We start from the raw sequence: 27,303 nt of genomic DNA, 5'->3' as shown, positions 1-27,303 counted from the left end.
TTAACCTTTGGAGTCAACACTATACAAGATGGCCACCACAGCTAAGCAACCTTAGCAAAGACAAAAACGACTATAAATCAGCCAATTTTATAGGTATTAAGATAGAATTTGGCGTGGTAGTAGCTGAGGGTCATCCCCAGCGCATACTCTGAGCATGAACTGATTGCATGAGATCTGTTTTTAAAGCTTTTCCTCTAACTACTATAGTCAATTCTGTCTGGTCTGTTAGGAAAATATGTCATGAACCGCTAGATAAATTTTAATGAAACTTTCAGAAAATAGTCATTAGACATGCATATACAACTCATTACCTTTTGAAGTCAACCCAAATTAGGATGGATGTGACAGCCCAATGACATTAGTTAACACAAAAATAGCTATAACTTAGTAAATTTTACAGATATTAAGCTAAAATGTAGCTGGGGGTCATCTTCAACATATATTCAGAGTGCTACATATTGTGCACATCTTTGTTTAAAACTTTATGCATTAACTGTTGGCATCAATTGTCTATTAGCAAAATATTTCATGAACCACTAGACAGATTTAAATGAACCTACAGAAAGTAATTACTGGATGTTCATCTAGAGCTGATTAACTTTTAGAGTCAACCAAATTTAAGATGGCCACCACAGCCCACTGATTGTAGCTGACACAAAAATGTTCATAACTCAGTCAATTCTAAAGATATTGAGCTAAAATCTGGCGTGGTAGTAGCCGAGAGTTATCCTCAATATAAAGCCTAAGCACTGACACCTCGCACAGGATCTCACAATATTGCATGCTTAACACCATTCACACGGTTTGACCAAAACACTTGTAACTCTGTTTGTTCTCATCATGAGATGATCTTAGTTTAAAAGTCGGCGGGCGATATGCATTCCTTCAAATTTAGGAGTGACGTCTAAACAAAACTGCATCAAGTAAACTCATTTTGCGGTTCACCAAATCCAGCTATGTGCCTGCTTGTGAACGACTCCCTGCTCTGACATCGCTCAAGAGAAGCACACTACGGCTGTCCCTGCTCCAAATAAATGACCTACTTTGCACATTAACACACATTTACATGACAGCAAGATCCAAAGAAGCTTCATATTTTCTGTTGCAAGCGCTGACACTTCTTGCTTTAAGTGCAATATTACTCTTGTTCGGTTCTTAGAAACCGCGGCGTTTTTAGAAGTCTGCTGTCACGTTTGAGGAGATCACACAGACATTGAAGCTCGACTGGAGATCTGTTAAAGTGTGTGCATAATATAGCCCAGGTTTGCGAGTGGAACCGTACTTTAGTCGTGTTAAAGGAAGGTGAGGCTGACACTGAGGCCCACCTAATGTGCTCTCGGCTCGAGCCGAGCTATTTCCAGACCATCAGCCCCTCCCGTCCCCCTGTACCTCCACCTCTGCTGGGAAAACCAGACCACTGCACAGACCCCAGTCACAGACACGACTCAAGAATGGATCCATTATTCACACAGGCACACACACACAGACACTCACACAGGGGACTGGCACACATGGGTGGGATGTGGTAGTGGCACACGAATGCTCACTTTTACTTAACTTCACTTAGAACTGCTCAAGCAAGCAAGTCACATAATGAGATTCAAGTATTTTTAACAAAGCACCTTTCAGCTCCAGGAATGGCTAAACAATGGCAAATAAATACCCACTGTGATTTAGGCATGTAAAGTCATTCAAAGCAGTAAAAACCGGCTGTTACATCAGTGTTTATGTGTACAAAGAAATGCATCAGACTTCAGCACACCTTTACACACACAGTTCAGACCAAGTTTTGAGAATGCCTGACAGCACAACAGAACTCCATGAAACTTGACATGGATGAATATGTAAGTGGTCTCACACTCAGACACACACGCGCGCACAAAGAGGCCAGATTGCATTCGAGTTTGCTCACGGACCATGATAAGAAAATGTGGTAAATGCATAATCTGATATGCATGACTTGAGGTTCCTCTCTGCCTTTCTTTTTCTCTTGGAAATCGTAGGTTGTATCCATAATTTACACCAGCCTCCGTCTGTTTCTCCCTCTTCCACTCTGCTCTCTCCCTGTTTTTCTACCACTTCTTCTTCTTCTTCTTCTTCTTCTTCTTCCTCTCCATCTCCCTTTCTTTCTTCTGGCAATCTGGCTTTTGCAGCTTTAGCTCATTAGCATATTGCAAAATGTGCAGATGCCACCAAAAATTATTCACCTTCCAGCGCTTTGATGCCTCTTCACATGTATACAAACTACGCTGACGACATTTTGCACAGCATCCCAAACAAAAAACAACAAAAAAAAGAGGGATAAGATCTCTTTTTACTTTAATGCGTCAGAGACATAACATGACATCCTTTGGTCTGTTGTTTCCCTGCATCCTCATTCAACCCAATTACATCATCCATCATGGTGGTCAAAGGTTTTCGACACTGCGATGATGACTGCCATGGGTTTAAATAGACAATTAAAATTCATAGAGTCCAAGGGATAGCTGAATGCATAATATTCAAGCTGTTCAAAAGCTAATTGAACACAAAATCCATGCATGCTTTGCCATGAAATGGAGTCCTGCTCCGCATATGATGCAGCAGAAAGCAAATGTAGGAGGCTGGGCAAAAAATGACAGTTTGTCCTTCTTTTGGAGATTGATATTACAGTTGATAAGAGGCAGATAAATGGAGACATACTGTAGCTTAATACTTGCTCAACAAGGCTAAAAACATATATTGTAGACTGAAGCACTGGGGCTGAAGCAGAGCCAGAATGGTATCACTACTGCAGTTTACATACAAGAATGGGAACTGGTAAACATACATACATACATCATCAAAAGAACCTGATCAGTGGAAAGAACAGTAACCCAAACTGACTTTATACACTGACTGACTGACTGAACCCCTTTACCTGACAATCACGTAAAAAAGAAATGCAATCACTTGTAAACAGTCCAGAAACCGCAGAGTATGCATTCACTGAAAACTCTGGTTGCCAAGACATTCTGTTGCGTTTGAGGGTCATTACAGTATGCTGAAAGTAGAAGCACCATAGACTACAATGTAGGATCAAATTTGTTTTAAAAATGGTTTTGGAAACCTAGAACTTTTTTTTATGTCCTTAGTTAAAAACATGCAGTAATCTGCTTTCTTTACTTTATAACATGAATGAGCTGTGGTTTTCTCCATGTGAAAGTATGTATGGTGCATTTTGCAGCTACTGTTACACAACAAATGGAAAAATCCAAACAGAGCTTGTTATATTGCTTTTAAAACCACACTGATGCGTATCAGTATCACTGTGCAACCTTATATTGAACTGCTCAGACAAGACAGAGGTGACAAATCAAGATTCTTACCGGTTTGGATCAGGAGGCTCTCGTGTTTGCGTTTTAGCAAAATCTGTTTCTTAATCTTCATCAATCAGAGAGAGAGAGAGTCTAAAATGAAACAAAAAGCAATGTATCAGGAATTGTGACAATATATTTAGTGATAGGAAGACAAGACTTGGTTGGCATCGTTCACTGAAATGAAATAAAACCCAATGTTGTGCATCTGACAAATTAGAGGCATATTACAAGGACTGGCAGAGCTGGGAAGAATATGTATCTCTAATTCTGCCAAATGTTAAACATGAAATACTTAAATGACAAATGCAAAATGATTTATTGTCTTCCTTGTGAGTGCTTTGTGCCAATCTAGCTGCACAAGCAGCTGTCTTTAAACTCTCCAGGCTCTAATCATGGGAGAAAATTTTGTTTCTAGTTCTGGCCCTCCTCTAACGGAGATGTGCAAATCTCCTAATGGGACAGCCACTTGCTGCGTATTAATGCAGTAGCCTATTTTACAGGACTGGATTTGTTTCATTTCATTCATATTCTGCCTCAAAATCATTTGGATTAAAGTTTTCTTTTTTTTAAAACAGTTGAACTTGAATATTTGGTAGAAAAAAATATCTTGACTCATATTTAACTAAAGTTAATTCCAGTGCTAGCAAGCCAACTATGTTGCCAGATTTTATTAATTTATTCTAGAGTTGAGTCCAATTAAATTAGTTATGTGGATTTACATATCTAAATGTGATTTGATATTGCAATTTTAACACAGTGATATGCAATATAAATGAGACAAATAAAAGATGATAAACCAGTACCCAAAAAAGACTAATTAGAGCTGTACAATAAACCAAACAATTATTGTCATAGCCATATCAATCCGTAACACTATCTGCATTATTATTACAAAGGATTACAATAATTCACAGGCAAACTGTGTGGCAATAATATATTTGGCAGTCAAGACTCTACTGTCCTAATGCCCACAGCTGACTCATGGCTCACTCACAACCTGCTGTAAGTGCTCCTATGGGCAGTCTATGGGGAAAATCTTTGGAAAAATCATGTTTGAGACTTAGCGTGTCACTTGTGTATGTTTAGCCCTATAGTAGGTTGCTGACTGGCCATGGAGACTTTTGGTCCTGCATATCCAGTTGTAGGCTTTGAATCACTGCAAAACAAATTTACCCTTGGGTATAAATAAAGTAACTTAACCTAACCTAAGTTCTATGGGTCTTGTGAAAAATCGGGAACACACACAATACGTAGAGAACAGGTACTTCTTGTGTATGGTTAAACCAAGTCAGGAGAATGGCTTTTACAATTCTGATACATCAACTGAGGGTGTTGGACCTCTAAAGGGAGATGACAGAAATTGAAGAATGGCACTAAGTGATATTGGCTTTGGTAATACAGAAACACCAACGTCAGGACGCATCGAGCAGTATATGACCTTCTGCTCACGCTGCAGCACAAACAGGAGTGATTGTCCTGTGCTAGCCACTTGTGCCATAAGTACAGCTGATACACAAGAATGGTTATTTCCAAGTCACACGCACTGATCATGGGCATCACACATTTGTTTTGAACGAGCTTAAGGTGCAATTACCCGAGCAAGTCGGGTATGCAACCTGTACTTGACAAGTTTGTCTGTACTGTTTCTCAAACTTTCTGTTGGTTATCAGGAGGCCCCTCTGGCCTAGCTGCAATCTATAAATCTCTGTGACCAATGTGTGTCCAAATCACTTATAGTGGGTTGTGAGTGTCGCTTTAGTTGAGAGAGGAAAAAAAAGAACAAGAAATTTTTTTTGTTTTGCAATTGATATTATCATCAAAATATTCAATAAAATATGATCAATATTTTGATCATCATAATATTGAAAATGCACTTCATACTACCTCTGTGCAGTCCCTGCTCTAATGTGATACGGTAAAACTACCAGGAGCAGCATTAGTTGAATGACTAGCCTAATCAAGGTTTATACAGTTTATTTTTAAGGACACCATTATTGCTTGTTTTTATCAGTCATTGAACTCAAACAATACAAGTAACACCTTTCATATTTTCAAGAATCAAGTTCCTCCTGGTAATAATAACTGAAGACAGCAAAGTGCAGAAAAATACAATCAAATAAAACAAACAGAAAAACGCGACAAAAGAAAAGGCCATCTGTGAATGCTTTGTTAGAGAAAAAGGATTTTAAAAAAGGTGAACATGTTGCTTCTCTCAGCTTCTAAGAGCTAAACAAAATGGTTCACAATTAAGCTTTTTTCTTTCTGTTTAAATAAAATGAAAACATGCTTAAGGAAAAAAAATACTCCAAACAGTAAAATATTGTAAGCACTTTTCAAAAGGAAGGGGCATCCTTCTGCAGCGAATCAATAATGCTCACAAAGACTGAAATGCATTAACCACGGGACCTGCTGTGGGGTTTTGTATTCAACTGTGCCTTGTAATTTCTATGCCCATGTGTCTTTATTTGACTGAGTAGTTCTAAAGCACAATTCCTACTGCTGGTATTATTTCCTATTCATACAAAGGCTCCATCATGGCATTAAATGAGCTGCAGAGGGTGATATGAAAAGAAAACACACACACACGCACACGTACGACACGCGAGGTAATTTATTGATCCTCTGTAATGAAACATGAGGCTGGTGAGGCATGTTTTCTCACTCTTACCATGAGGAAATATGGTTGCTTAGAAATACACCAGCTTAAAAAATGCTGTCACACCGCCTAAAGAGAAAGGCAAAATTATCAGAGGAAAAACAAATGGAGGCATTGATTCACTACTTGTTTATTTACAGGCCTCTCTGGAGAAGAAATAAATTCCCCTGTTGAGGCTTTGTTTCCCTATCACACGACACGACGGGATGCATGAGAAGAAGGGTGAGCGGGCCACACACGTACACCAAAAACACACACACAGAAACGTCTTACATCTGGATTCATCTCCAATGGGCGTCATCACAGATGCCATTAAATGTAGCAGAAGGCGAGAATCGTGCAGGAAAGAGGCTGCCATCTGAATAATTTATTCCGAGGCTCATCTTGTCTCACACCGGGGGGATTTCTGCTTTCAATTTACACTGTTTTCCTCCCTATATTCAAATCCGGGGGAGCAGATTTGTTGTGATTGGCACACGGAAGGTCAACGTTAGCGAGCTAGCATCGTCGCTGTCCTCGGTGGGTTGGTATGCTTGTCTATTAGCACGTTAGGAAAAAGAGTGTGTGTGCATGTGTTTGTGCCAGTCTTTGTTTACATGCTCTGTGACGCTGGAGAATAAGGCCCGTGGAGCGCAGAGACATCAGTGTGTCTGAGCTTATTAGAGATGCTTTCCAAGGACACAAGAGGATCTAGACATTACACTGGCTGGAAAAAAAAACAAAAACTGAAGACTAATGCTAATCATAGCAGGAGGATGTTAGGAATGCAGACACTAAGTGAGGGGTAGGGGTGAAGGACAAGAAGGACAAGAGAGAGTTTGGAGGATGGAAAAGAAGCTGGATGAGTCTGGGATGACAGCACAAGGGAGGAGGAGGTAAAGTGGAGGAGAACAAAAATAAAGCCATGGCTCTCGTTTATGTCCTCGCCGTGTGTGTCACAATGGGACCAAGAAAAGGACAGAGAACAGTTCACTGAGGCATAGGTCAACTGTGACAGAACGAGCAGCCATTAGCCAGACAGAGCATCTGACAAGCGGGAGGGAAAACACGCTCTCAAAGTGACAAACTGTATTTCTAAGTCATCTATTTAAAATCTTAAGCATTCAATGTAGCAGAAGGGATTTGTTCTGTTTTGTGATGTTGTGGTTTGATACCTTTGAGAAGGTTTTAAGTAACAGAGACACAATGTACATATGACACTCTGTTATAGAGGAAAATGATCTGAAATATACCCCAAAGTGAAAAAAATAAAAAAAAAGGATTACTGCTTTGCTTGAGCTGGGGTAAACTGTGCTTAACAAGCAAACTGCCCTTGTCATTTCAAGTAGTAAATTGCTTTGTGCAAGTTAGCACCAATGACAGGACTTGGCTGTTTCTGGCCTTGCAGGCATGAATGGCCCTGTAGTAGCCAGGCACAGTGCAGTGGTTCAACAAGGCCTCTTTAACCAGCTGAATGACAGGCAAGCAGACGGGTGGCGAGCCAGCCACAGACATTCAGCTCTGGCTGCTGTGATTGAGCCAAAATCAGAGAGACCAGAGAGGCTGCATGCTGCAGGAGAAAGAAACCAGGAGGAGAGTTTAAGTGTCTCCACAGTTAAGTTACCAAACTGTATTTTTCCTCTTTTTCCATGAATCCCACCCTTCATGTGGCACCACTTTTTTACACCATTGTCTGCCAGTCCCCTTAAGTTGAGTCTTTAAACAGTTATACTCTCTTTTTGTTGGCTTATTACCTCGTTCAGCTTTAAACCTAAGCGTCCACAGCCCCGGGGCATTGTGTCAGTGGCTCTGCACTCTCTGGCTTGTGGAAATCTCTGTGCAAACCTGAAGGGAAACTCTGCACCAGTATGACACAGCATGCAGGAATGCACCAGCGGATGTGGCTCTCTCAGTCTTCTCAGTCAGCCCTCCTCCCCTCCTCTCACTGTGGGCAGGTCCATATGAACCCAGTAATTATCAAGGTTATTTTCTCCAGAGGACCAAATCCCTGTTTATGGGCATGAACGTGTGTCACCAGGCCTTGGCTGTGAACCCTACAGGACGCTGACTCTTGCAGACGGCCCTGAAGAAAATCTCTGCCTTTACAGACACTGTTTTTCTTTGCTTTAAAAAACAAGTTTCAGTAATTTCAAATTTTTGTTTTTGTATGATGACATCAACTAATACGTTAAAAACAAAGTTTCATGTGAGCTCTTAACCTTGGATTTATTTTAAGAAACCACCAACTGATTGTGGACATAAGGGCAAAGAGTGTATGTTTATGTTTGACTGAACTCTAAAAAGGAGATTTTGTTTCTTTTTCTTTTTTTCTTCTTTTTTTACTTCTAGTGATTCAGTTCAATGTTTTCCCAGTTACAGACACCCTGGAGAATTGTGATCCAGGCTACAGCACACATTTCCTTTTGGCAAATAGCTACAGAGGAAGTAAAGACTGGAAAAGGCCATTGGTTAACAAGGCCTGTAAAAAAGCACAGACCAGTGCAGCAATATTTTACCTGTTAATTAGAGGCAAACAGGAAACAAATTTGTTTAGTGAATGGGACACAAAGTAGGCTCGTTCTCATGGTACAGTTGGCTTGTGAGCAAACAAAAGCCCAGAGCAACCTGAATTGCAAGCTCAAAAGTAAATTTGCATGTAGCAAACTGTTAGCTAGGGTCAGTAGTGCACATACACAAACACTCAGAAAGTGGCTGCTCATCGCACAAAAGCTGCTTCCTCTTTGTTTCATCGCGCAGGCTGGGGCTTTATTGGTGTGCGGAAATACCTCCAGAGGGAATGAAAATACCAGCAAGTCCCTGCAGCTCATTTCAGGAGAGAGAGACACGGGGAAACAGACGGGTCCTGCAGCTGCAAGATCACTCACACACGCAAGCACACATGTAGGCCAAGTGCCCGTGTAGGCTCAGGGCTCTGGTTACGCACAGAGATACCCATGTTAACCTAAAGAACATAAACACTGGTGTGTAGTTACGGGGCTGCCGGGGCACTGGAGGAGCAAGACGAAGCGATTGCTGGCAAAACAGAAATTGAAGTTGGAGCAATGGTGTCAAGGCTGCTACAAAATTACAGGCAACACCACTGTGAAAGCTCATGCCACAGCTAAAATCAGCCCAGCAAAATTAAGCAACACTGCTTCCTACATCAATTTTTTCACCTCCTGAATGCAAGAAGAAAAGGTCAGGAAAAGTTGAGATAGCTTAGGAGCATTAAATCACAGTGTCTAAAAACTCCAAGACTGCGTTACAAATCTCCCCACTTAAGGCTTGCACAAGTTCACACCTTTTAGTGACTTTGGAGTTCACTAAACCTCATTCAAACTCGGGGAGCCAAAAACAGCACATGCTGAGTCTCAAAAGAATGCACAGACTTCAGTGAGTGCAAACCTTCGACCTTCACGCTAACCACTTATCCACCGTGTAGCTCAATACAAAACTAAGGGCCTTAGACTTTTCTTTTCTTTTAATATTCCATTACCTCATTCCAGGGACATCTTGATTGGTAAAAACCCTGAAAAAAAAACCCATGTGTTCGTAATCAGACAACAGCACTCACAACAGACGACTGCAATCATCTGCTGTAATAGTCAGCTCTTAAGGCAAAAATACACCGTATAAGTAAGAAATAGTGACCCACAAATAAAAGCAGTGCACAAAATCGGTTCATTGTCTCAGTAATGACTGTGCAGGCACCGAAACCTAACATGCTCTTTATGGTAATCCCTTATCTTCAGTGTTAAATTATAGCAGCCATCATGACTAATATTATCCAAGACAAGAGGTCAAGCCTTTTTAATAAACTATCATCAGTGATACCTGCTGTTTTATCCTGCAAATGCACAAACATTAAAAATCTTTAATGTACACTGAACATACCGGACAGGTTTTTTTTTTCTCCCAGACAAACTCTGAAGACATGCACAGATTTACAGCTTTGCTGTCTCACCATGCCACCCACACTCACATTCAGTTGACCCAGGAAATTAAAAACAGTCTATTTTTATTTTAAAAAGTCATGTAAAAATCTGCCTCCTACATAAAGCTGACAGTCATGTCTCTTGTAGAGAATTACTACAGGCTTTCCAAGATAATTTCCTGCTTTGAGTGAACACAGTAGATTCTAGCATCTAATTTTAAAAAGTTCTAACACATCAGGAAAATCTGCTATAACAATTTGCTTAAAACCTGGAAAGTACAAAAAAAGAAAAAGCCTTGACATTATCAGAAGAGTGTGCAGGGCTGGACAGGTTTAACAACAAAAGGCTTCTTGCACTTCATTCTTTCACAGTTTGGGGCTTTGGTGTTCATTAATAAAGCAGTTTTCAACCTGAACAAGACAAAGCACTTCTCAAAGGCAATGATCCAACAAAGTACAAACACACCACCACTGGCTGCTGTGAAAGGCACAATACTGGAGCAGCTTGAAGCTCAGCACCATCCTTCATCTCTGACAAAGGAATAGAATACAAATGCACATATTGGTATCAATGCTGAAGTAGTATAGTATTCAGAATTATTGCTAGTTTAAAATAATTGTCAACAAGATGTTACTTTTGTTTTTACAAGGGGTAATAAATCTCGATGTTTAAAACAAAGGCTGTTTTTAGGAGTAACACAATATGATATTAAATTGTAAAAACAAGTACTTGGTCAGGATAAGAATAATGTTTCAGACTGCAGTTCACTAGAACTGCATAAAATCTATCGTTATCACAATATCAGTGAGCGCAATATCAATATCGGAGCGGAACATTAGGCTGTTTTCCAAGTGCCGTGCGTTCAGTCTGCATAGATCAATAAAATTTGGCCAATCAAATGGAACCTCGCTGCCCTAGATAGTGGCCGAGATGATAAAGCACTGTTTTGAGCATTGTGATATTGCAACAGATATCATCACTGTAATATTTTTTTTATCTCAGTTGCATGTTTTTCTAATATTGTGCAGCTCAAAGAAAAGAAAAAAGAAAAAAAAAATCACCAGCAGAAACATTCCTGGCTCTCACTGCAATGCTCAAGACAGAGCTGCAGAAGAATTTCTTTGACCTAAATGTGCTCAGCAGATTTATTTATTTATTTATTTACTTTGTTTGTTTGCTTGCTTCTCGACATGCCATCTGCACCTTACATGCACGATTGTCATGAATGCAGCAACCCCTCTGCACTCCTGGCATCAGTGTGTTGGGTGGGTGTGGGGACCCCTGTGTGACGGGGTATACAGTTTGATGGTGATGAATTATGGTTATTTGCTGTTATTGGTTAAATAACCATGGATACATAACTGTGAATCATAGTTATTTTGAAATACGGTTAAATAGGTTGTAAATCTATTGCAAATCTGTAGCATTTCACAGAACAATGGAAGCAGGATTTAGGTGTTATAAACCGAAGACTGCCACACATTTTCTCTAATGTATTGAATAATTTACATTTATTTCAGTTAAACTCAAAGCATTAAAGAAGTAATATTATATATATATATATATATATATATATATATATATATATATATATATATATATATATATATATATNGGAAAGTCCAAATATATATATATATATATATATATATATATATATATATATATATATAAATGGAATTCTAGCTAATGATAATTCTGAAACAATATACCGTGAAGAACAAAAAATCCACAAAAAAAGGAAAGGCATGCAGCATAGTAAATGTTGCACTACAATGGGCAGGACCCACTTTCCCAGTGCTCATTACACCACCAGCTACAGATTCTTTAGTTTAAAATGTACAGCTAGAAACCAAATTGCAGGAAACAAAACTAATTTTTCTTTAATTACAGGCATGGTGAAATGGAAAGAAATGGCAAGATGGATTAAATGGATTTTTACTGTGTTTATGATCTCATTATTTTAATTGATAAGCTGCGCAGCAAGCTGATTTCCCCGAAGTGTTCATTTTACAGCAGAAATACTTGAACTTTCGACCAAACAACTGACTCGAACGCTGTCTTTTAGAGGAGAAATTAGAGGAAAACAGACCCTGGATGTACTGACAGAGTGGAAGAGCTTTCAAGACAGCTGCTCGAGTTTCTCTCTCTGTCACTCTCGTTCACATACACACGCGTGCACACATACACTTCACTGCCTTCTCCTTTTTAGCCAGTGACAGCAGGCACCCAGCGATGACACGAGGAGTGTCTCTGGCAGCCTGTAAGGCAGCACTAAACAGACAGAAATATCTGTTCTGACAGACGGACAGACCGTCACCCAGTAAGACATGCACGCAGCTGTCACAGGGCTTATCGTACCTCTTCCCAACCCTGTGGTTTGATTTCTCTATACATCTCTCTCTCCCACTCTCTCTCTCTCACTCTGGCCAGAAAGTTTTCTTATTTTTTGCTCCTTATCATGTTTTATATTGCTTTTTTCACTCCTACATTGATGAGATGTGCTTGGCTTTGGCTTGTGGCCAGAAAAGGACACAGACGAAGGTTAAGTTTCGTGCTGCCGACCACTGAGCACACGGCCATCCAGAACTTGGGCTGCATGGGTTTTTACTCCAATCATTTGCAAAGTGTTTTGCTCCTACTTTTTCACATGAGAATCTGTTCTCAATCTTTGTCTGGTTATCCCCCCCAGTAACAGACGTTCCCAATTAAGAGGGGTCATGGAGCAGAGAGGAGAACACTCAGGCAATGGAAAGACCTAAAGAACAGAAGCGGCGAGAAACGGCTGTTATAAAGGTTATAATTCGTACAGAGATTGTTTACATTTGTATGTGTGGTCATGTTGCACAAATCTGCAACTTCTTAACAGGTCATCTGTGACCTCTGACATTCATATTTCAGCATATACGAATATGACAAACCTGCTGGAGTTGTGATCAATGTCAAGCTACTCCTTAATGCTCTTCAGTGTCACAATTATGAAGTCGAAACAATGAAAAATTACCCCCGCTCAGACAGGCGTACCCGCGCATCAAATCTTCACGCTGAGGAAAGTGCTACTTTAATGGCTTTGTTTCAGTGGTCCCCTCTGAATGAGAGAGAAACCGGCGGCTGCAGTTTACAAGACACATCTGGAGGTGCTGCATTTCAAACCGAGAAACTCACACTGCGAGAAGTACATTTACTTTTAAACACTGTCACAGACAGAGGAATTGTCAGATAGACTGTCACTCTTTCTCTCTGTCACTCATAAACACACAATGTCTACACAGGTGTGGAACTGTTGAGAACTTTCCTCCGAGGTATCAAGGCTGAAAACATGGGAACATCTGAGGAAGGTACAATGGAAATCTTTGAACACCTGAGTCTTTTTTTTAGTAAAAATATTGACTTCAGTGTGGGATGATGCAAAATAAGTTAGACGAGGCACAATATGTTGAGCACAGGCCTTGCAAATCGAAACGTACTTCTTTGTCTGATCTGCAAAAGCACATTTACAAGGTACAGCACGACGATCCTAAGAGTGGGCTACCGGTGCTTGTGTTGGTGCTCCTGTAGGTCCTGTGGCTGCGCTCTACTACACAACAAACAGTTCGGCTTTGTAGCTGAGTGGAAGTGAGAGTTAAAAATAAATAAGACTGACCAGTGCAGCTAGCCTGTGATATTTTTTTTTACCCAGGCTTCTTCATTCTTATTATTTATAGGGTTTTATATGTTTTCCAATGACATTTTTTGTTGTTAGCTACTCCCAACTCAAGCTAACTTTGAGTTTATTAGCATTTGAGCTCAAATCTTGACCTATGCTGTTAGCCTTTTGAAAGTCTGTATACAAGTCTATATGCATTGAGAGCACAGAAAGAATTTTTCACTCTACAGTTCTGATAGATGCCAACAGATACCTCTGTGCAACTATGTTTTAGGCCTGTAGGCTTTAAATAACCTCACCGTGGCTGGTACACTTGGTAAGAAAGACTTTATGTAATTGCCATGCAGCCACTGGCACCGCGTCTCTCCTTGGAAAATAGCTCATTCAGAGAAATTTTCACTCCTTTAATTTGAAAGCACTCGGAGCAGTGTCTCTGTGAGAATCAAATCTGTTTGTTACAGACGAGAGTCAAGTAGTTTGGAGGATCTTGGATAGCATTTCTCCCGTTTCACCAAAAGAAAGAGCAATCAGCTAAGCTTCAAATGGCACCCAACAGATTCAGTCTTCTTTCCCCAAGCGTGTCTATTGTGATGCTCCCACACAGTGGTGCTGTGCTGCATGAAATTTCAGATCATTTAAATATGCCACAGATGGACAAGAATGTATCTAATTGAGGAAACATGGGCACACTTGGAAATAATAATTTCTACATCTCTGTGTTTTGCATTCAATTCTGTCTTCCTTCATTCATTCACAAAGAGAGTTGCATGTGACTGATGTAGGCGCCTTGCCGCACAATTTGTGAAATTATGCAGATGAGGACACCATGTTTCTTTTGTTTACAGCTACAAGGTTGGAGTATTCACGAGCACCATTTCTCACTCCTCTCGCACTACAGCTACCCCCCCTCTTTCTCTGGGAGTCATGCGTCGGCATTGGAGGAACGTCCTCGGCATTATGAGAAGCCATTAATGAGTGCGTGGCGTGGCATGTTGTGATGCGCTGCATATTACAGCCATTCATCAGAGTCAGGAGACACTTGACAGGTGGACAGCCAACAGGTTGTGTAATCATATAACAGAGCCATGTCAGGCCTGCCACGGCTCCGTGTCCCATTCAGGCCTGTAATGTTGTTTTCCTCTGGGTAATTGACAATGCCAGACAGAGAGACCCAGTGATGGATAACATAATGGACCGACTGGCACACAAAGATGGCGGCCAACTGGGGTGATGTCATTTCAGATTATATGAGCGTTTAGAAATATTTGAAGGGATATTAGGATTTATTGTGACTTGCTTCTTCATTTTCTTGGTTTGGGGCAGTGTTGCTATTAGTTTAATAAGAGCACTTACATAAAATCTTGATTAATGTTTTTTTTAACAATTGGTTCCTTGTAAATAGTAATGATATTTCAAATTGATTGTCATAACAGCAATCAAACAGCTCTTTACATGGACCACTTGTCTTCTTTGATGCTATCTCAGTGTTTGAGACTGAAAAAAACATCTTGCATTACTCTGGTCTTTAGTGTCTTCTAATCATGCCATTCTGGGATTCAAAATTCAACTCTGTCCAAATCACAACTAAAGGTTGGTGCTTCTTTCTGTCCAGTGTTGCCCAATGAAGTTTTTTCTTTTTTTTAACAAAAATATAATTTACAACTTTCTTCAAAGTATTGTCCAAAACCAAATCTGAATTTGAATTAAGTCTCCAACAGTCTCAAGCCCAGTGAGATACTGGCTGTACTCGATACTTCAAGACTGGAAGACATAAGTGTGTCTCACACGACGAAAGAAAGCTTTGGTGGTTAGTTCTGAGGTAGGATGCAATGAAAATAAAGTCGTTTGAACTAAGAAATGTCAAAGAAAAGATAGCACCATCCTCACGGTCAAGCAGAGTGACAGAAGTGTTAATGTGCTGAGCAGCTTCCTCACAAGTAAACAACATCAGGAGGAAGAAAAAGAGACTATTGTGATTCAGGAGAAAAATGATCAGACTGTCTGCACAAAAGTTCAGCCTTGGACAGCACTAGACTTGTATCTGTAATTGCTGCGTGCTACTATTGTTTGTCACTTGATCATTCCAGTATGCCTAGCTAAAATAAGACATTATGTCTGTAAAGTGTAATGAATACAACAGCTGAGTCACAACTATGTAAAGCAGGCAATAAATCTTTCAAAAGAAACCACTTACATTTATTATTCTAAAGTAAAGCAATAATTATCTCTACAGGTGGAAAAAGTTAGCGTAACTTTGTGAACTGCTGCACACCGAGGACAATCTGATGCAGAGAAACGTACAGATTCTAAGTAGACTGACTAACTTTTAGCTGCATCAAAGAAGGAAGGGCGACCCTGAGGCAGAGTTAGACAACGGTAAGGAAAGCAAGTCTCCTCACACAACCTGTTCTTCTCTGTCCCTAAGCCGAAAAGGAAAAGACAATGTTCTTTCTTATCCTCCCACTCTCACCGCTTCATACCTCAGGTTGTTTGTGAGAAGCCTTTCACAGCACACACAACCCAAAAAAGGCCAGCTTGTAAAAGTGAAAAATGGGCTGTTAGATAAAAACCAGAATGAATATCACCAGCAGGGATAAAAATACACATTCCTGTCTTTTGAACATCCTCACTGTCTCCCAAGCTGGAGATAAAACACCTTGGAGAATATTATTTTTGATCAGACCCACATAATATAACTGTATCTTTAACTACGCTGTTTCTCTGTTGCATTACAACAAACATATAGAACAGTTTTTAAGTTGCTTCGAGCAAAAAGGCAGAAACGGTGAAAGGTTCTGTGTCAACTGTGACAGCATTATGTACTATTAACATTAAAAATGCATCAACTTGAAGCTAGAGGGGAAATTACTTCTACGTAAACAGTCTGTAACATGTTTGCAGCACTGATAGATTTCCTAAACAAATTAAACCAAAGGAGATTAACATTGCTCAACGTGGCTGGTTGTCCGGGCAAATTTTGCCTGTTTGATCAACTGTTGGTGCTCAGTGTTTGTGTTAAAGTAAGAGAGAGTGGAGGGGGAAAAAAACAGATATGAGTCCACTGGCAAGAGAAAAGATGAACACAGAACCACAACAGCAGGGGAAGAAGCAAAGAAACTTCCTTCCCTTTCATGTGTGTGCAGTTATGTGGTGTCATATTCTGCAGCTCCTCTTTCTTTCGCTCCGCCGATAGTTGGTGCATGTTAAACCTGTCACTTTCTGCGCTCTGAAGTCCATGCTCTTATCTTTCCTGGCTGATTCCTGCAAGTCACAGATGTTTATAAAGTGTCTGCTGGTGTGTTTCAGTATGGACACGTTATTAATGATTACAGAGTGTAGAAGCTTCTCAATCAGTGACTCCGAAGGAAGAATACCTTGCACTTGATTTGCTTTTGGATCCGCCCCCAGTCACCCTTTAAAGCCATGAAGTCATCCCTTTCATTTCCCGGAGGCAAATAATATATGAGGAAAGGCAAATAATGGAGGTAAAATTAAAACTAAGTGACAGAGTTTCCACCACAATGGCCTACTTGAAAATCTAGTTTTCTGATTTTCAGACTTAAAAGATTTGAACTTGAACAATATTGAGGGTATGATTAGCCTTAAAAGTAACCCATATCAGTCAGATTGGTCTTACTGGACATAGAATCTATAACTTTATGAGAGTAAAGACTAAATATACCCTATAAATTAAAGTCTACTAGAGTTTCACATATCACAAATCTATATTTGTCAGTAACAAAATAATGTCTCCCTTCCCAAATCTGGGAATGCATTTAGAAAGAAGTGGCTCCTGATTTATATTATCATGTTTCAGTTGATTTTTCCAAGTATTGACACTGGCTTCTTGGTAGGTTCTGGCTGAATTGTTTCGACACAGCCATACAGGATCCTGCACAGCTTCTTATAAACAGCAGCTGCAGACTGCTCAGTTCCCAGTTCTTTCCAGGCCAGAATGGTACAATCAAAACCAGCCCCATTACTCCCTCACTTTGCCTTTGCATGCCAAGTTTAATCCAACTCAGGGGGAAAAGAGAAAAAAAAAAACAAAAAAGTATGCACAATAAACAAACACTGGATTTTTTTTTTTCAAAAAATGGGAGGTTTTACCTGTGCACCTTCAGTGGTGTTGCTGCTACCCCCTCCCCTGCCCCGCCCTTCATTTATTTCTCACACACGGTCCCTCGCTGACCTCTCCTTAGGAGGAGATCTAAGGGAAAAGAAGACAGAAAGAAAAGGCTGTTAAATTTCTTTTAATGGAATGCCAGGGAGAACCTGGTTCAGACAGAGGACAAATGTATCACAGAGAAATACACGCCCGTGTTGAAAAATGTATGGAGGAAACCATGGGGGACTCTGCTATACTGCCCCATTTACTCTACCTCCTAACCCTGCAGGAGAGCCAATGAACCAGAGAACAACCGCACCACCAATCACACCGCTGTGTGTATATACTGCAGCGAACCTGTGTGAACAGCAACCCCCACCCCCCCGCTGCACAGGAACAATGTCCTTCCCAAAGGTTATCAGCAGCCCGGTGCTTGGTCAGCCCTCATCCTGAGTCCATTACACACACACAGAGCGGAGAGATTCACCGCCTTAATACACCCCTCTTAGTCTCTTCTTGCTGTTTCACTGCACCCTTTAACAGGCTGGTACAAACCCAGCACAGGCCCACAACACAAACCAGCACCAGGATGATTCCTGTGTCTTGTACGGACTCCAAAATTAACTTTTATGACTAAAAACAAACTTCTAGCATGTTAATCACGCAGCTTTTAAAATTCAAATTGACATAAAACTTTGATTCGTCCTTATTACCACCATTCTCATTAAGTTTAATAGAATTAGCACTGTTATTCCACTTTGATTTTTATGTTTCGAACCTCTTTAAAAACAGTAAGTTAGTTGTTTACGGCAAGCAGAACTGAGGCAGGATAACTAAAATAAATAAAGTGTCATAGATTTGATGTAGTGTTTATCTGTCACTTTGATGCATAAAGTGTTATGTGCGAAATAAAAAAGGTTGCAAATACATGCACAATGTACTCATTTATGTAAGAAACTTTAGAAAACAGCTTCAGTGTTTCTTTCCTGTTGGTGAACCATGAAGTTAAATTGTGTAAATTAAGTTGAAACAAGAAATTTCTCTGATATGTTGAAGCAATTCATTTATTATTTATTGTTATTGCAGGAAACCTCAACTTAAATAATGTATTTAATACCATATTACTGTAATTACATTACAGGGCTACAAGACAATGGACTGCATTTAATGTAACCAGAATTTTTCGTAGTGACGAAGGAATGAAAAAGCAATCTGACTTTTGAGATTTTTGGTTTGGTTTCAGACTGAGACTTGCCATTTTTTTATTCTAAAGTATATAGGAAGCCAGCAGCAACAGGTCCCTCAGGGGAATGCACCACTCACACACCTCTTCAGTACGTTTCTTGACTAACAATATCTCATATTGTCTGAAATTGTTAGTAAACAAGCTCCATTTCATCCAAGGTGCAGTATATCTTCTAATCAGAGCTGATTAATTTTTCAAACATTGCAGCATAAAAAATGTAAATGAATAATTTGTGCACTGGGCGAAGAATTTTTTTTTTTTAACTTACTGCATAGAACCATTTTCAAAACTGCAGAAATCTGCTTAAGGTCAGGGTAGAATTAATCTTTTAAAATGCGCTGACAAATGCCACACACTGTTACTGAAATCATTTTCTTCTCAAGGCCATATTTGTAGCTGATGTACTGATATTCAGAAGGCAAGGCAGACATTGCTTCAAAACAGGGGCAGCGTTAAGAAACTGGGGGCCTTTCATACGACACAACACCTGCTTGCTCATTTAATCCATGAGAAGAATGGACATGCTGAAGAGCATAATGAGGGAAGAGGGGGTTGACTTTGGACAGAGGCCAAAAAGAAGAGGACAGGGAGGGGGAGGAGGAGGAGAAAACCATAAATACGCAGAGAGGCGAGCAGGTGTTGCACACAAATGTGATTTACAAGATCTATGTCCCATACAGTGCTGACAGGTAAGCCTATTAGGCTGATATTACCCCGCTATAACACACACCGATGAACCCTTTTAAAAGCATTTGTGTACTCAGTGTGTGAGGGTGATCGGCTTAAAAGAGGCCAAATCATATTGGAAAGACAGCCATACATTAACTTCTTCGCTGTGAGGGTTTTCATTTGTTTTAACTCATCCCCACTGGATGCTTCAACGTGGTGTCACTTAGCATCAATGAAAGAAATCCAGCTTTATTACAGCTGAGGTTAGATTGAATTCCAGGTTAAAAGCAGAGCTGGGCGGTTGAGTTTTTTTTTTCTTTTTTCTGTGAAATGACATTAAGCCTTGTCTCTTAAAAAGAGAGCTAAAACCTCTGACAGCACTGCAGCTTTGAATATTGGAGACTGCCGGGGAGCAATCACACTGGAATGCTAACATTTATGAGAAACTAAATGCACTAGAACATCAAGATCTGCAATCGAATTTCACTTGTAATACCGCATGAGAGACATCAGACTAGAGGAAAATTGCTACCACTTGAGCAGCGCACTACAGATGGTGTTGAGAGCAACACGGCACAAAGCAATGTGTTCCTTAATAATGTGCTGAATATTGCAGTGAAAGGCTGAGAGCTTCGTAGTAACTTTTGCACACTCCAGCTTTTTTTTTCCATCCCCTTCCTGTCAGGAGAGCAAACTCTTTCATCCTGGATATAAGAGGCTGCAGTAAAAATCCTCAAAGAGACTAATCGTGTTAAACAAGGTTTGTGTGTGTATCCATGACTTCTGAGCCTGTGTGCAGAATGTCAGAGGTTGTAGGAGACTGTGTAAGGCTAAAACTTCTTGTCACCTTTGAAACTCTCGAGTCAAGTTCCTACACGAGCTGAGAGTCTCTTCTTTTACAATCATCATTAGTATCACTCTCTTAACACTTCAGTCCTGTCTGACGATTGATTGAGATAAACCAATTTTCTGTACAAAGTCTTTAAAGCGACAAAGCTCGAGTTTGTCTGCTAAAAGCCCTTAACGCCACAATGTTTACTTTAGCTTCCTGGTGGGGGAATTGTAGTCTCAAGTGGCTACTCATTGACAGACTCAATAATCACCGTATATGTATACGTATACAGTGCGTACACGCACCTTATCATGCAAAGCTGAGGAAGCAGTAGGGCAATAAAGCCAACCTCATCTCCTTAAAACAGGCGAGGCTGTCCCTGGGTGTCTTAACACAACTCATCAACTGTTAAACCAAAGAGAGTAGCCGAGCAGTAAAAATCAATGCCCCCAGCACAGCAACCGGCAGTCAACAATGCCAGGTGGAAGAGGAAAGAGCGAGAATTTGCAACACAGTCAGAGAGCTAAGAAACAAATAGAAGGAGGGAGGAACAGGATAAAGTCCATGTTAAGTTTTTTTTAAAAAAAGCAGCAGGCAAATGCACTGCATGTAATTGATTACTTTTATGCAAATAAAAGAAGTTTGAAAACTAGAGAATGCAGTTTTAAGCAGCGGCAGAGTCTTTGCAATCGATTGGAGCTGAGAGAAGCAATTTTCCATATGCAAAGATAAAACACTTTGCTATGAGCTGTCAGATACTTATCAAGGGGAAATTAGCAAAAGAATACTATTTTCCCAAAACAAAAACAAGCTAAGTGTTTCTCTTTGTCAGTACCCCTTCCCTTTCACTCGCTGCCACTCATAATATAAAATTTCCTCTTGTTTAAATGCCAGGGAAGAGGCCAGAGATTTATATCTTTTACACAAATCACTTATAATATGTATGTAAAAAACATTGACATGTCTCAGGAGTGGGCAGGAGCCGTTTGTTTGTTGAAATGTACTGGATGAGGTTTCACTTTGGCTCCCGGGACTGACCCGAATACAGGCCCCGGCACCCGCACGTATGCGCTGACGCAAGCCAATCCTCAATCTGCGAGCCTGATCTCATCAAAACAATATTTGGATTTTTGGCCGGCAGTCTCTGTTACTGGTTGAAGAGGGAAGGGGGGGAAAAGGGAAAGAAAACAGACAAAGAACAGAGCACAAAGAGATGTCGAAGCAGGCAGCAGCCCACACAAGACAGCCTCGTTGGAGAGAGAAGAGGGCAGCTCGGCGTCAACATCAACACCGGCTCTGCAGTCATCGCTCAGCAGGTAATTATGATAACAACGCGTTCCCTAGGCAGCCTCTCTCTGATTTAGTTTCCAAGCACTTACCCTTCCTAAAATCTCCCCTCGATAACATCTGATATGATTACAAAGTCAAGATCCTTTTCAAGGAGCGCCCACTTACATGCCTCTAATTCGGTGTATACTAACCTCCCCTCTTGTGACTTATTCTGCAATGCTTCTCATCCTATTTTGTATGCTTAGTTAAGATGTTGCATCTTTTAGATTGTCATATCGTTTTTGGAAAATACCATGACATCAATGAACCTTACCTACAAACACCATCTGTTACTGAGCGCTCCACCGCCTGCTATTACCTACGATTGTAAACACAACCTTGCCACATGGGGAAATATATCATTTCATTGCGTCTTTTAACATCCAGTTTTAACAGTGGGAGTTTGGCTCTGAATGAAGTCAGCAGCGTTGACCCTGTGATTACCTCTGCGGTGCGGCATTTTCCTCTGCTGTCATCACAGGCGACCCCTTAAACGGCCAAAGCTGCTCTGCAACGGGGCTAGGCTGTTGACATACTGAAGACATTTAAGATAATCCCAGAGATGTCTCTGTGTTTTCCAAGATTACATCTTCAAAGGGGAAATGCACCCGGCAGCCTCCACTTGAAAGGGAGAGAGATGCGGTGGGCTCTTGTTCTGAAGGAGGGGTGGGGGAAATAGCTCAAGAATGCAATCACGGTTTTGGAGTGGAATAAGGCCTGTCCTGGCTAGCGAAGCTGGCAGGCGGGTGACAGGATAGGAGGGTGGAGGTGGTGGAGAGGACGAATTCAACCCGGGAGAGAAAACACACCTGCTGAACGGGACAAAGCTGAGAGGAGTCTCACCTGCGTGACCTGAAAGAGGATGTAAATCACCAAGCCTATCTGTGACCAGAATCTGCCTTTTACAATGTTTAGTGTGCTGCAGAATTGATGTTAAACACTAAACCCAACAATGTTTGCCTCAATGGCTGTTGTTAAAGGGATGGACTAGTAATTTCTGAAGTGATGTTTTGCCAAATAGTTAAGTTGTTTCAACACCAAGCTTCTTTATTATACCCCAGTATACAATACTAAAACCTGCCTAGAAGTGCTTGTCATGTTATCTTTTTGCTATGTATAATTTCAGGGCATATTAAGACCTTCAGTAGATTTTTACTCATTATTTTTAGAGATAAAACACAACTATTTTTATTGCCCCTTGCATTCCAGAACAAAGTGATTTAACAGTATGCAGATAAATATCAGCTTATGCAAAAAGATTCAAAACATGTTAAGAATCAAAATGTCATAGGTTGTGGTTAAAAGTTAAAAGTAACGATTGTTCCAGCGTGTTCGCCAGGTTCAAGTAGGGGACAGAGATGACTCGTAATGACTCGTAATCTTTGAATCGATTCTTGAGACCTGGTATGCTTAGAGAGTGCCCATAGAAAGTAGGTGTTGTTTGATTTCTGCCAATGTCATCTTTGTGAATCCCAGCAATGATAGCAATAAGGAGAAGAAGTACAGGAAGTACATTATTAATATACAGGCTATGCCGTTTAAATTCCCTGATTCGATTTTAAGCAAGTTTTAAAATTTATGAACGGCAGATAAAACTTTGCAGCGACATTTCAATGACTTCAAAGCAATACTGTTCGTATCTTTGGCTCCAACAATACAGTATTACCTTCTTACTGCCCAACCTTCACCATGCCTACATATAATTTCTAAATATGCATGGAAGGATTTTTGTGTAAATACTATAGCAATACACTGATTATTATTACTTATGTCTGTTGTTTGATCATATTTCTTCTTTCTGATCAAACCTTCTCACATTAACACCTCTACTGAGGAAAAAACTGAAGCTTTTTGTCAAAATAAAATATGTCATTTGAGTTATTTCTCATGCCACCATGGTTATCTCTGCTGGGACTTGAAAACTACAAACTCATATTTGATTATTCCAAGAAATTAAAAGTCATGAACATTTTGCAAACACAAATTCTCAAAGGAAACTAAAGTTCTGGCTTAAGCCTTACGATGGACTAAAAAAATGGGAAATCTCAACTCGTCAATCCCTTATTGCTCTCGCCTAATAATTTCAGCAGCCTGTTTGATACATTAATAGAGTTTAGTTTTGGAGCATTGCATGTAAATATATATTAGTGTTTATTCATATGTAATAGTCTCAATATTTCAGGTGTATTCACATCAGTGCTGTCCTAAAATGGTATTTTGGATCCACACTGTGACAGGTAATTTTTGCAGGGAAATTTTAAGAGGGAAGATTTGTCCTCTGCATACAACCCATCCTGACAGTGCAGGACTTGGTTTGCTGTAACTCCAGTGAACATGACTTCACTTCTGTGTAGCCTCAAGGCAGCTCTCTCCCACACTGTGTTTTACATACTCCATCGTCACAAGGCATTTCTAAATACTGTGTGACACCAGCGGTGAGCTCTAAGGTGCTGCGTCTTAGCAGTAGACGATCGCAGGACATGCTAAATGAAATGTGTCACGTCCAAATTGCTTGAGAAGTATTAGATAAAAGAAGAGGGGAGAAAAAAAGCACAAGGAAGATATTGTGACTCACATCAACTCAAATGTCAGCAGTGACGTCCACTGTGGCTGCGAGCGCCTCTTAATGACTCATGAAAGTGCTCACCAACGTGGCTCTGACGGACATTAAAATCACTCCTTTCCAGTTGCTGACTGGCGAGGTCACAGTGCTGCTACTAATTATAGTCAATGAGTATTTTGACACAGTCCACAAGTAGGAGCTGCGAGGAACACAAAAGTAATAATAGCAATTCCTACTACGGAGATCGGTGGGCAGAAACTGAGTATTTCAGCTGCCTTGGTGACATCATTAGTGAGTCAACAACCAGAGCCCATTAGAGGGATCAAAAAGCACAGATTGAGGCCTGTCTATTATCAGCTGTACATACTGTACATCACAAGAAGGCACAAACACCCAGACAAAGAGGCGCAAGTCACATAACCACCAGAAGGTTATTTGTGAGCTGCAGAAGAAAAGGAGACGAAGGAAAACAAATTTGTCATCAGCGGGAGGCTGTGAGTGAGCAGACGAGTCTGTTGAATCATAAATGACTCTCGCAGACAAGAACCTATTTTAGAATGAGTACCAATAAACAGCAATCCAAGTGGAGGCAGAACGGTTTCTTCTCTGTGAGCTCTGCAATGGGCCCCTCCTCGTCCCTTCAGCCTCACTGGCCACGGTTGAAAAATTAATGCAGCAAACTGACAACACTTAGGGGCTCCTTCCCTCCCTCCCTGCCTCCCTCCTCCCCATGTACCAAACAGGATCAATTACCAAAGCAGGGCTCCACTCAGCAGTGCTAAAGAAACAAGAGGCACTCTCCTTCACAGCTGTGTGTGTGTGTCTGTGTGTTCATGTGAGGTTTGGGCGAGCTTATGATGAGCAGAAAGAGGAGAAGGAGGTGGTAATAGTCTGTTTGCTTCTCTCTAATGACAGCAGCAGAGTGGATTAGCGAGCCTCCTCACCCATCAGCATCACTCCGCCCAGCAAGTGACAGAGCATGTAAATAACCAGTTATGGCCACTAGCAGGAGAAAAGGAGAAGACTGTGAAAGCAAGGCTAATGAAAGCGAGAGAAACCAAAAGTGTGAATGTGCAAACGTTTGGGACGTGCACCTTCATTTGTATGCGGGTGGAGATTTCAAGGAGTTCCATTTCTCCAACATCAGCCAAGTTATTCAAATGCAGCACATCTGACTGGAGAGGATAACGTAAAGAAAGGCATCAGCAGAAATGGCAGCAGGCAGTAATCCCCTGGCCTGGGCCACTTGTGTTTGCCGCGCAGGCAGGCAGCACCCATACAGGCCTTATCAGTGACAGCCATAGGGCTATTCTAATAACCCTGCTGTTGCTCAGCGGCCTAACGACAGACGGCGTACAGACAGAAAGACAGGTTTCACTTCCTACTTAAACACAAGCAGGTTTAAGCCTGCCACTCTGCATGTGCACAAGCTAGGTGCATTCACTTGTGTCCCTCGCTTTTTAACACGTTACGCTCTGACAGCTTCATGCACGCCGTCCCTTTCATCTAAATGCTCTACAGCGCTGACCAGCCCACCTATTAACCCCATGTACGTTTTGCTTTAGTGACACCATCATCCAAACTCAGACATTGTAGCTTTGCAGGTCCAGAAAGAATGTATCTGTCTCCAGCATCATTATCGCCATGCAAAAAGGTCAAGCACAAAGCTTCCAGCCTCTTCTTTGTGATTTATGCCTTTGTGCTATAAACTCTGTTCACATTAATCTCCCGTCTGTAAATCTAATCACACTGCTTCACCATCGCAGTGCCTGGAGCTCTCAGGACAGAAGCCGTGGCCAGTGGGAAGCAGCTTATGTCAATACACCAATGTTGACATAAGACGGGTAGCACGCAGAGCCTCACTGCTATAATGAGACACACCTATTAAAGTGCCGATAAGAAACCATATCATATCATTGTTCCTTTCATTTACCATCCCTTTTCATTGCTATCTTTGCATCCAAATGTCATGATAGTCAGTTCAGATCTCCAGGATTGTTTTTCTCCACTCATCTTAAGAGACTGAGGTCGTTAGTGAAGAAAAAAAAAGGCAAAGTGCTGCAGGGCTCCATTTGTAGTCAATAAATAACTCCAGTATTGACACCAGTAAATGAGGGTGTCACTCAGATGATGCAAAAATGGAGCAGCGTTCAACAGAAGTGCTCCAAGGCATCCTCTGCATCTATGCAAGGGAGTAATCATTACCTTGGCTTAAGAAAGCCTCTGCAGCCACTTGAAGCCTTGTTAAAGCATCCACTCTTGCCTTGCCTTGAAGCACTCTGTGACGAGTGGCCAGACACTGCTCAGTGGCTGCCACATGCAGCAAAAAAGACTCCATCAGGTCTCCTGTGTGGAAGCGTGGCGACACTCTCTGGGAGAATCCCCCCCGCAAAGCCTGATGGGAACTTTGGTGGTGACACAGGGAGACCTGCAGGCCTGTCAGCTTGTCTTGATGCGGCTTGAATCAGCACTCAGCTCTGGAAAACACCTAATGCTGTACTGACATGCACTCGTATTTTGGCTGGCACGGATCTCCAGCACCACTTAGAACAACATCACAAGCACATGTCAAATACTTACCATAAACACAGACTGGGTTATTCTAACCATTAAAATCAAAGATTGTCTCAAGATTGGCTCAGATAAAATAGAGCAGCAGCATCTCAAAATAAATTTGTTTTAGAAGTCTAAACACATTTTGATGAGACAAACAAACCTGAACTAATTGATACTATCATTGGAAAAAAGAAAAAAAAAATCAATGCACTTTAAAATCCACAACAAGCAATCTCCAATATGGACAGTTTTAAGAAATCAATGCAGAGTCCTAATTCCTTAGACAGATATGATCAACTCAAGATTTCGAGATGGTGACTGATATTTTATGTGCCACCAAAATGCAAGAAGAGGACTTTAAATAATTGATGGTGCTGGAGCAGGGAGATAACCGCTCTCCTCCTGTTATCAATCATTAATGGAGTTTCCATCAAAAACACTTCAGC

General features: G+C 40.8%; 1 protein-coding gene across 3 annotated transcripts in view; it reads right to left on the bottom strand.

Annotated features, from left to right (window-relative positions):
• zmiz1a (zinc finger, MIZ-type containing 1a) overlaps positions 1-27,303 on the bottom strand; it is a 100,169-nt gene that overhangs the window by 57,078 nt on the left and 15,788 nt on the right. For all 3 annotated transcript variants that reach the window (XM_017431068.3, XM_017431084.3, XM_017431076.3), the window contains exons 2-3: positions 17,665-17,764; positions 3,348-3,428 (exon numbers count right to left, since the gene is read on the bottom strand). The gene's annotated coding sequence lies outside the window, so the exon portion shown is untranslated. The remainder of the gene's footprint in view (positions 1-3,347; positions 3,429-17,664; positions 17,765-27,303) is intronic.

The sequence above is a fragment of the Kryptolebias marmoratus genome, linkage group LG22, assembly GCF_001649575.2.
Source record: "Kryptolebias marmoratus isolate JLee-2015 linkage group LG22, ASM164957v2, whole genome shotgun sequence".
In the NCBI taxonomy this organism is placed as follows: domain Eukaryota; kingdom Metazoa; phylum Chordata; class Actinopteri; order Cyprinodontiformes; family Rivulidae; genus Kryptolebias; species Kryptolebias marmoratus.
Note: the sequence above shows the minus strand (reverse complement) of the source record. Positions and strands in the feature narration are given on the sequence as shown.